Source organism: Panthera pardus, unplaced genomic scaffold (assembly GCF_024362965.1).
Source record: "Panthera pardus isolate Hobbes unplaced genomic scaffold, ASM2436296v1 HiC_scaffold_11, whole genome shotgun sequence".
NCBI lineage: Eukaryota > Metazoa > Chordata > Mammalia > Carnivora > Felidae > Panthera > Panthera pardus.
In genome coordinates, this window is record NW_026526666.1 from 84993376 (window position 1) to 85004688 (window position 11313).

Genomic DNA, 11313 nt, shown 5'->3' on the forward strand with positions numbered 1-11313 from the left:
GTACTGACCACTGAAGCCTCATAGTGCTCAGGACTGAACTGAGTGCTTTATCTACATTGTTGTTAATCCTCACAGTAAAATCAGCCCCGTTTTACAGCAGAGGAAACTGAGGCTCAGAAAGGTGAAGTGACAGCCAAGGTCACCTCATCACACTCATTCATAGGGTAGTGCCACAAGGGCCCAGAGACCTGGGTTCCTGCTGTGTGACCCTGCACCATCTACCACCCTCTCTGATTTGAGGCTCTTGCATGTATACCAAAAAGGACTTGCTCAGAAGCCTTTATTATAAAATGCAGGAGGCTCAGGGATCCAGTTCTGCCCAGACTATGGGGCCTCCCACAGATACAGGACATCACACTTACTCTCCTTCCCATCACCCCAAAAAAAAGGGCCTGGGGATCATCTTCCAGGAGGAAAAAATAAAGCCACAGATTTTCAAAATATTTGTCCCTGTTTCAAGGCTACTGCTGGCTTTGGCCTCCAGCCAGGAAGGGGCCCCTGAGATGGGGAGTTGGGGGGAGCCCAGGCCTCAAGACTGAGAGTCCTTGGGCCTGGGGCCAAGGGGGGCGAGGGGCAGGAGGGGGCGAGCTCGGCAGTGGGCCAGGACCCCTCAAGAGATTTGGGCTTGTTTCTTAATCCTTTCCTCCCTTTGTTGGCCACAGCCAGCTGCCAGGAAAGTGGGGGGGGGTGGGGTGGGGGGGTGGGGAGGGAACCAAGTGGGCAGGACCAAGGAGATTGAGGAATCCAAATAATGATGGCTGAACTGGAGCTCCTTTTCATGGGTGCCCAGTACAGGGAGACACTGTGCAAGGCCATTGGTGAGGATTATTTCATTGAAACCACTGCCCCTCCACGTGAAGAGGGCCTGCTGTCCCTTTTACTGAGGTGAAAACTGAGGTCCAGAGAGGGCAGGTGACTGAAGGTCGGCCATACAGCTCATAAGTGGCAGAGCTGGCAGGGAACCCAGGTTGTTGACTCCCATGAGAGGCAGCCACTGGGATTGACTGGGGTGGGGGTGAGGTGGGGGAATAGGGGGAGCAGGGTGGAAAGGGCCCTAGCAGTCTCAGGAGAGCCGGCAGTTACGAGGGTGATCACCTCCAAAGTGACTGTCCCCAAAGCCCTGTATGATCTGGGCCCTGCTCCCCTGCCCAGCCTCAACTCCTGTCACAGCATCGCCTCTCCCTTTCTGTTCCGGCCATACCAAACTACGGTACAAACGTGCCCTGAGCACATTACGTGGCTTTAAGCCCTCACACATGATGTTCCCTATGCTTACAAAATTGTTCTCTCCACTGCCCGCCTAGAGAGCTCTTGCTTACCCTTCAAATCCCAGCTCAACTACCCAATGCCTAGAAGGAGTTAACCACCCACTCACCTGAGCTCACGCAGAAGTGCTTCAAGCACCCAGAGTGGCAGGAACCCCACCTGAGTCATCTTTGTGCCCCTAAGAACCCTGCACACAGTCAGTGCTCAGTAAGTGTTTGTTGTCTCTAAGTGCGTTTTATCACTGAATCTTTGAGGCAGGCAAAACAGGTTTTCTTGTCCTCTCTCTCAAGGCTCAGAAAAGGAGGGCAAGAGAGAGGGAGTGACTTCCAGAGGTCACGCAGACATTCAGTGACGTGACACTGGTAGAGCCGGAAGCCAGGCCTTCTCTGCACCACACAGGTTCCTGCCTGGCCCCCACCCCAAAGAGCTCCCTCATCCCTGCCAGACCAGCCAGGGTCACCACAAGGGGCCCCAAGGCAGGAGTGGGGGACATGGGCCCTGGTGGCCAGAGGTCTTGCCCGAGTGTCCAGCTAAGACATAACTGCTGCCTGCAGGAACCGACGCAGAGGGTGACAAAAAGCAGACAAGTGGCTTTATCCCCCAACCCCTCTCGGACTCGTCTTCCTGGGTATGTCCCTTAGCCAGAGACCCCAGCAGGCCCCATCCGCCCCACAGACCCCACCTCCTTCCTCTCCTGCCTGCCCACTGCAGTCCGTTATCACATCCTGCTGGCTCGGCCTCCTAAACAGACGTGCTCCCCATCCCATAGCTCAGTCCCAGGCCCCATTTCAGCGTCCCTCATCTGGAGAGTTGCCCCTGCCTCTCCTCTCCCACTAGTCCTCCGAATCAAGCGACCCTCCCCAAATATGAGCCTGATCATGTTCTTCCCCGCTTCATATCTGATGGCTCCCCACTGCCTCTGGGACAAATCCCCCTAACTCTCCTGAGCCTGTCCATCTAGCTGCATTCCCACAAGGGCAGGTCATGACTCTGTACCTTGGCAAAACAGTTCCTTCCACTAGGAATGCCCTTTCTCCCGGTCTTTGCCTGAAAAGATATTCACGGTTCACATTTCGGTGCATCAGTCAAAGGTGGAGTTGGTAGTTCTGTGTCTTTCTCCCCAACTAGACTCTGAGCTAGGACAGGGCGAGGAGGCAGAGACCACACAGATTGATCTCTGTGCCCCATGCCCGGCACAGGGCCTGGCACAAAGTGCGGAAGAATGAAAGCAGATGGGTAGGAAAGAGAGGTGTGTCCTTACTTCCAAGAGGCCTCTTCCCTCCCTTCACCCACTGGTGTCTTTCAGAACCTGTCAGACTAGGTTGCTACCTGCCTGTCCCCAGCAGGCCCCTCCCAGACCTCATCTCCACTATCCCAAGAGGGATATCTTTGTAATCCTAAAATAACACCCAAAGCTATAACTATAATAATAATTACATTGCTCAGCATGTACCTCATTGCATTATTTAATCCTCACAAGGACTCTAGGAGGTACACAGGTTCTTTTATTATCCCCATTTTATAGATAAGGAAACTGAGATTCCAAGAGGTTAAATGTCTTGCTCAAGGTCACACTGGTAAGCAATAGATGTGGAATGCAAAGCCAGATCTGTTTGACTCTCAACCACTATGCTATCTGGCCTTCTCCTGCTTTCTGGTGTCTCCTCTCTTCAAAACTCTTACAGCACCGGCCTGGGTGGGGTACACTGTGTGTGCATGTGCTTGTGTGTTCAGCAAACAGTCCTATAGCCCTCACCAGCCCTGTGCTGAGCACTGGAGATAGAGAAGAATCAGGCATAGTCCCTGCCCCCTTAAGAATTTGGGTCTTGGGTTGAGCAGACTTGGGTCTGAGCTCCAGGTTTACCCCTAAATAACTATGTGAGTCTGGGTAACTCACTTGATTTACTCAGTACCAGTTCCCACATCTGCAAAGCAGGGACCATAATGCCTGGATTGCCAGGAGGACCAGATGAGATAATGCATCTGAAATAGCATATAACAACCCACCTAGCATATGAGAAACATCTGAAGGCAATAATACATATGATGACTAGAGACTCCCAGGATCCCAAGGCCAAGTTGGGATGTAATTCTCCAGGGCCCTCCCTTGGAGCCTCCTCAGCCCGACCCAAAAGTAATAGTGATAATAATGCCTGATCCACCCATTCGCTCATTAAATAATTCTTCCAGGGAAGTGTTCTTTATTAACCCTCTTTTGTAGGTGAGGCAACCAAGGCCCAGAGAAGGTAGGTTACTGAATCAAGTCACACAGCAAAAGAATGGGACCTACTTTCACAGTGGGTAGAGCCCAGCCCTTAGCCCAGGCCCTGGCCAGACTGCTTGAGAGTCTGGGGCTCCTGACTCCTAGATTCTAGTCCCGGCTGGGTGGGAAGTTAAAATAGTAGAATGGAGGTAAATAAAGGTATACTTTACTTAGCCCCCTCCCAGAAAGAGCTCAGGACTGGGTGGAAACCAATAATTACCAAACAGGGCCCTGTACTGGGCACTTCTCACCGGCTCCTTCCCACACCCATGTGGGGGAAGTGTTATGATATGCATGTTGCAGACGAGGTCTCCAAGACAAAGAAGTCAATGGCTTGTCCACTGTCACACAGCAAGGTTAGTGGCAGTACTGGGGGGCAGAGTCCCTCCTCACCCCTCCCTCCTTCAGCCCCAGACCTTCCCAGCTGCCCCTGTCTTCTGATGACACCTAGAGGTTCTGTCCCTCTCTCCCCAGTTCTAAGCAGAGGCCCTGCGAAGGCCCTCTCTCTGCTGATTGAAGGCCCCACCCTCAATTCAGAGGACCCAGAGCTCACTTAACCGAGCCCTGGCCCTGAAGGAACTCACAGTCTAGTGAGCAAAGACAACACATTTCACTGAGCCCCTTTGATGTTGGTCACTTTATATCCATTAGCCATTTAACCCAATACAAAGCACATTGATGGGGCAGAGTGACAGTGATTGAATAAATATGCTCATTCGTTCAGAAATATTCATTGAGTATCATACTACATACCATTATACCCTGGATGCTGGAGATATAACAGTGAATAGATAAACAAAAATCCCTGCTCTCAGGGGTCTTACATAAAGAAAAGAACAAACATACTGTGTCAGGTAGACACTGAGATTCCCATTTTACAGACATGAAACTGACATGCAAAGAGCCACCCAGCTACCAGGTGCAGAATGAGGATTCTATTCCTGACCAGTCTGGCCCCTAAGACCTTTGCATTGTGTTACGTGTCTCAAAAATCAGCCGGTGTGTTAAGCATCTGGAGAGAAGTCAGCTGGTTGTGGTAGGACCCAAACTTCACAGAATGCCCTCCCTCAGTTCCTCCACCCCTACTGCTGGGCTCCCTTTACACCTCCCAGTGGCCTCTGAGCTACAGGACATGCATTAGAATCAAGCCCCAGAGGCAGTCATTTAGCCAAACCAGTACTCACCCAGCAGCAGCCGGTCGGGGTCATACAGCCCGTCAGGGAGAAGTCGTGGAGCCATCACCGCAGGGACACATGGAAGCAAAGGACAGAAATGAGACACAGGCACAACCACCCAGTAAGCTCTTTGGGGCCCCTCTTCATCCTGAGCAGGGGGAGATCCTGCCTCTGCCTCTGTATCTGCCTCTGGGGTTCTGCTAGGGCAGGTACCCTGTTAGTCAGCAATCTGATAATCTGATATTGCACCCAGAGCTCCTCCTAGGACCCAGCCCACTGGAGGCAGCAAGATCCCTCTAGACAAATATTAACTCAGCACCTAGGTGTTGGGGATACAGGATGAAAACAGACATGGCCGCTGCCCTCATGGAGCCTATGGTGCAGTGAGAAGGAGATCATGTAATTTACGAATGGATTACAACTGTGTGAGTGCTTCAAGGAGGAAATTTAAGAACCCAGGCCGGGGGGCACCTGGGTGGCTCAGTCAGTTAAGCATCTGATTTCAGGTCATGATCTCACGGTTTGTGAGTTCAAGCCCCACACCAGGCTCTCTGGATCCTCTGTCTCCCTTTCTCTCCCTCTCTCTCTCTACCCCTTCCCCACTTGCTCTGTCTCCCTCACAGTAAATAAATAAACTTAAAAAAGAACCGCGGGTTCAAACCCTGGCCCTCACTCACTAACTTTGTGACATGAGGGTTCAGCTTCTCTGTGCCTCAATTTTTTCTCTGTAAAATGGGGATTGCATTAGTGCCCACCTCCAGGGCAATTGTAAGGATTAAATGACTTAATATATAAAAAACACTTTGCACAATGCTTGGCACACAGTACACTGTTCATAACTGTTAGCTACTGTCATTACAGGGAGCTGGAGGCATGGGTTTTGGAGGGACCTAGTGTGGGCCAGACCACCACCTACCTGACAACATACAGATTAAAAGAGACAATAGAGGTGAAGCTCTGGGCCCAGTGCCTGGCACATGGTAACCAGACGATAAATGGTGGTGGTATTCTTAGGGCTGTTCTCTAGCACATCCCCAGGGTACAGCATCTCAGCAGAGGCTGTCAGAAGTGCCCTCTCCCCACAAACGCAACCCAGAACTGCAACTCTGGACTGAAAAATAACCAGCATTCTCACCTGATGCTACAAATACCTCATCTCCCTTGACCTTCACAATGACCCAGGAAGTGGACCAAGGCAAAATTATTCCTATTCCCATTTTACAGATGAGGACAATGAAGGGAAGGTACTCCTCTCTCTTGGGTGTGTCACTTCATATCTCCAAACCTAGGTAAGTGGTCAAGCCAGGATCCCAACAGGCATCTGCCTGGATTTTGTTCTCCAGGTCTCCCCTTGTGTTTCCCCCCCAGTGCACAGCCCCACACAAGACTTGGAACCTCTCCTGCATCAGTCCCTTCATCTGAAATACTTACAAATAGCCCAGGATCCAAGCTGTTCCTGACCCCAACTCTTCTTCCACAGGCTCAGCCGCTGCTACTCTGACCCTGCCTCTAACCTTTTACCCCATCACCAACTCCAGCCACAAACCCATGGGCCAAGGAATGTCTGCACGCAACTACTAAAATCCATGTTTTACAGATGGAGAAACGGAAGTCCAAAGGTGGGCCACATATCCAAGGTAGCCTTTCGGTGCCCAGCTCTTATACCTTGGCAGTAGTCGGGTGCGGCTGGCCCTCTGAGGAAACCTTGGGTAGGGTCCTGACCTGCAGGTTGCACCCTCCGCTCTTCTCCCCCCCACACTGGGCCTGGTGGGCACCTGCACACCCTGGCCCCCAGTTCCCCAGCTTAAATATCCCAGAGCTCTGAGCACACCCAGAAAGAGTCAGGTTCCAGAGGTAAAGTCTAGGCATCATGTGAGCCTTGGTACCTTCCAGGTGGTGGCCTCCCTTTTCAGTTGAGTCTGGGCTTTGGAGTCAGACAAACCTAGATTTAAATCCCAGGCCAGCCACTTCCCAGCTGTGTGACTCTGGTTAAGTAGATTCACCTCCTTAAACTCCTAAGAAATAGGAATAATACCTATTCCCTCATGGGGTTGTAAGGATATTAGCTAATGCTGCATATTAAAGGCTTAGCACAGAGCGCTGTGGATAGTAAATGTGGCTCTAATTATGATTAGAGAACACAGGCCAAGAACAGGACATGAAGGGCCATCACACTCTACCTTGCCCTTGCCCCATTCTTTCGCCTCCCCCTCCTGTGGGGTGGACTAAGCCCCAAAGCATGTCCTGGAGGCTATAATAATGGGTGCTGCAAGATGCTTTGAGGCTCTAAGCTCATCTCCCCTTCTCATTTCACACAAAGAGAAACTGAGACCCAGGGAGAAAAAATGGGCCCACAGACTATATAGGAATAGAATCCTGCCCCCTCTAATAAACATCAGAATCCCAGGACCCAAGAAAAATCTGAAAGCCCCACCCTCACCAGGAAACAATCATAAAGACCCATTCTGCAAGCCCCCAACAAATCTCAGGCCACCATGACCTTTGTGGCGAGCCCTTTGTGGGTATCCTGTTTAGCTCTGTGGCTAGCAGACCCATATGTGGTGCTCAGGAAGGGCTTAGGGACAAACCCACGCAGTTCCTCTTCGGTTCCACAGAGAAATTCTGCTCAGGCTCCCCCTCCAGAGGTGTCTCCTTGCATCTCCCTTCCTCACTCCCACCCTGGCCTCTGTCTCACCCTGCAGCCGGGGTCCCATCAGCTGGGTGCAACCCCAGCCAGCAGAGCTCTCGGCCTCCAGAGGCCTGTACAGCGTCAGCATCTTCCCAGCCAGACTGGGATGTTCCTGCCCAGCACAGCCAGCCAGGCTCCTCCTGGCCAGGGTCCACTCTGCAGAGGGGGTGCTGGCCCTGGCCTGCCAGGGGCCCCACCCCCACTGGCCTAGCAGGTGGGGCAGCCTGGGAGCCCTGGGAGCTTCTCTTGGCACCTGCAACCTACAAGAGGGAGGCCAGCCTAGTCTCGGCAGTGCAAGGATGGGCTGATCAAGAGACAGATGGGTGTGGTGCCTCTTCACCCCACAAGCAGGTGCTCCACCTGCACCGCACATTGCTGGGCCTGGGCAGGCCCTGCCTCCTAATACACAGAGGAAACCTCAGGACCTCCCCACTCCACTCTTAAAACACCCCACTGGCCGACTCCCAGACCAGCTATCGTTCTGGTCACTGCACACTTATTACCTCAGTTGATTCTGCTGCTAATGCCTGTAAGGTCTGGATTATTGGAGAAGGAAGAACCTGGGACTCAGAGAAGTGAAGTGATTCATGCAAAGTCACACAGCAACGTGGCAGGGCCAAGATTTAAACGCAGTTCTGCTGCATGCAAAGCCTACAGGGCACCAGATGTCACCTTTCCTTCCACCTCTCTGCTCCCTAAAGCTTCTGGATCCCCGTCTTCCCAAACCTTCCACCTCTCTCTGCAAAGTCTCTCCCTCCACAGTGCTAGTCAGAATTAATCATTTCCCACCTCATGGCTGCTCTAGCACCTTGTTTACACAACAGCAGCAGGGTACAGGAGTTATTTCTGAGGTGTCTGCCTCACTGGCACTCAGAAGGGCCTTGAAGGCAGGGGGTGAACCCAGTACATGCTCCTCACACCTGAGAGTCTGTCACCCCAAACTCCACCCTCTCCCTACCCCCATGCAAAAGTCCTCTGACCTCCTCCTGTTGATCCCCTCCCCACCCCTAGCCTCCTGCCCAAGCCTGTAACTGGGGTGAAGGTAGGGAGCTTGCTAAAACCTCAGGGGCTCTGTGCCAGTGCTCTGGCCCCTCCCTCTCCCCTTCAGTAGCTGAAGGTGTGACCCAGACCTGACACCAGCCGGTTCTCACAGGGACTCCCAGCTGCCCTCAGCACCAAACCCGGCCAGACATTCCCCAAACCTTCTCCTTCTGGAGAAAAAGGCTCTAGAAGCAGAGAAAGGGCTGCCTTCAGCCCTAGTCCGGGAACTTGAGGGGTCACATTCAGCCACTCCCACGTCAGGGGACACTGTGGGCCTTGAAATAAGCCCCCCCCCCCCCAGCCCTACCGGAATAGTCCTACCCTTCCCCCCTTCTGGGGCAAGCTAGGGCTGAGGTCGGTCTGGACAAGTCCCCGCCTCCAATTTGCCAGAGGGGAGAACTCTTGTTTTACCCCCAAAGAAGTGGGGTCTGCCGGAAAGTATAGGTTAGGACGAGAAAACTCCCAGGGAAAGACTGAGAACAGGGACAGGAACACAGACAGAGGAGAGATGAGGGACACAATGAATCGGGGGATGAGAGCAAGCAGGAATCTGAGAGCGATAGAGAGACTGGGGAGACCAGAGACAGAGGAAAGTCCCCGAGACCAAGCCTGGAAGGGAGCGTGTGGGCCGGGGCGGTGACGGGAGGGCCACCCTGGTAGGCAGAGCTGGCGCCCCAGCTCTCGGGTCCCTCAGTCCGGAAACCCGAAGTCAGTTACGTAAGGGGCCGGGCGCGGGGTTCCAGGCCCTGGGGGCCCCCTCCCGCTGCGCGCCGCCCGCCCTCCCGCTCCGGCCAGCGCTGCGGCGGGCCCGGCAGGAGCATGCGGGCCGGACAGGGCGGGGCTGGGGGGGGCACCTGGGGCCTCAGCAGTCTGCAGACACCCGCCCGCGCGGACCTAAGCCGGGACCCCCGCGCCAGAGAGGCCGGCACTGCCTGGGACCGCCAGCGGCAAGCGTCCACCCCCGGACCCCCCTCTCCTCTCGCCCGCGCCCCTCCCCGCACCCTGAACTTGGAGACTTCCAGACCCCTGTGGACCCCCAGTTCGGACCTTGTAAGCCAGGACTCCTAGAGACCCTCTCCCCTGACCCTTAGACCCTAGTCTCGCCCCTACCGGGGCGTCTCGGGCCCTTGGGAGTGGGTTCATCTGTCCGTCACCCCGTCCCTCCCGGGGACCCAGGATCGTCCCCAGACGGTCCAGGCTCACCTGGGCCGGACGGGGCGGGGACCTGGCCGGGCCAGGCCGAGCCGCGTTCTCGCTCTCCACCGCTCTCGCCCTTTAAGAGGTTCCTGCCACTTTGCCCCGCCGGGGGCCTCCACCTGCACTGACAGGGCAACTCTGGAGTGAGGCCCCGCCCCCGACCCGGGAGACCTTCTGATTGGCTCAAGCAACTGCCAATCGGCGGGGCGGCGGAGAGGACGGTGCCGAGAAGTAGGAGCGTCGTCGCAACCGGGAAAGGGCTGGGGCTGCAGGTGCGGCCTGACCCGGACGCCGAGCTCTTGAGCGGCCCCGGGTTGATCCGAAGGCTCAGGGGAGGACTGAGTAGGGAGCTCCTGGATTGGGTGGTGTGGTGTCTGATGTCATACGGCAGAAGTATGATGCAATTTGTCACGTGATGCTGCTCCTAACCTAAGGGCTGGAAGGGTGGTAGGAAGGGAGTTGGTGGTAGGAAACCTAGGGAAGTGACCCTGGGGAGTCTCACCTGGATCACCTGTCTCACCATTTAGCCCTGTGTAACCTTGAGCAAGTCACTTCTCTGAATCTGAGTTTCCTCAACTATAAATCTTACAATACTTTTCTGAGCATTGGCGGTATACGTTAAGTGCCAAGCACACGTTTGGCACAGAATAGGTGCCATATATATATGGGGTTTCCTGTTCCTTTCATCCTTTCATCTTTCCACTCTTGTCAGAGACTTTCGCCCTCCTTATGGTCCATCCCATCAGCACTGGGAGGGGCTTACGTGGTCACTGGTCCACGTCCCCTGTCCCCTCGCTACCTCATTTTTGGGCAAATGGGCAAAACTGAGGCCCACTGAGGCTAAGTGGCTTCCTGGGAGTTAAGTAGTCCTCGTATTAGATGAGCGCTGGAAGCAAACTGCCTTGTCTCAATCCACAGCGCTGCCCTTACTTTGGGCAAGCTACTAACCCTCTCCACGCCAGTTTCCTCCTCTGTAAAATAAAAGTATTTTCCTCAAGGGTTGTGAGAATTAAATGAAATGATCCATGTAAAGTATTGCCAGTCTCATAAGCATCCAAAAAGTGTTAGCATTTATTATGATTACTGATGTTAATATTATATCAAGGTCATAAATTAATGTATTGCCCTGGCCAAATTCACTGCAGCTTCCGAGTCCGGTCTTGTTTTAGGCATCAGGGCCCTGGTCCCTGCCTTCAAGAAGCTCACAGTCTAGCAGGGGGTCTGACTGAGCCCCTAGATCTAGGGGATGCTTTCTGAAATCGGTGGGTAGGCTCCAAAGCACCAGAGAAGCTTTAGTTACTTTAACCAGAAATCTGGACACTTGAGACCTTTTCAGTCCCTGGCCCTGTAGACTGCATGGGGAAAGGTGACATGCACATGCAGGCTCCCAAGCGTGTTGACAAACCTTTCACTTGCTCACGTTTTCACCTGCCCACTAGGTAGTAGTAATGCCCAACGGTTAAGAGCTCGGGCTTTGGAAGCATTTGAGTCTGGGCTCAGCGATTCACCACTTTTGTGCCTTTGGGCAAGTCACTTTCCCTCAGGGATAAAATGAGATAAATAATAGCCCAAACTTTGTATAGAGCTGTTGCGAAAATTAAAAAAGAGAATGTGAAAGTACATATGCAAATACCCAATAATGCATCCAGTATTGTTTTTTAATTGATCCCACATGTATTCAG

General features: G+C 53.5%; 1 protein-coding gene across 2 annotated transcripts in view; it reads right to left on the reverse strand.

The window, feature by feature from the left end:
- EPB41 (erythrocyte membrane protein band 4.1) overlaps window positions 1-9770 on the reverse strand; it is a 199172-nt gene extending 189402 nt beyond the window's left edge. Inside the window, exon 1 of one of the 2 annotated variants that reach the window (XM_053898530.1) lies at window positions 9638-9770. The gene's annotated coding sequence lies outside the window, so the exon portion shown is untranslated. Of the gene's footprint in view, window positions 1-4713; window positions 4803-9637 lie in introns of those variants that run through there. The other variant, XM_053898488.1, reaches the window with a different exon arrangement.
- Between the last annotated feature and the right edge of the window lie 1543 nt (window positions 9771-11313).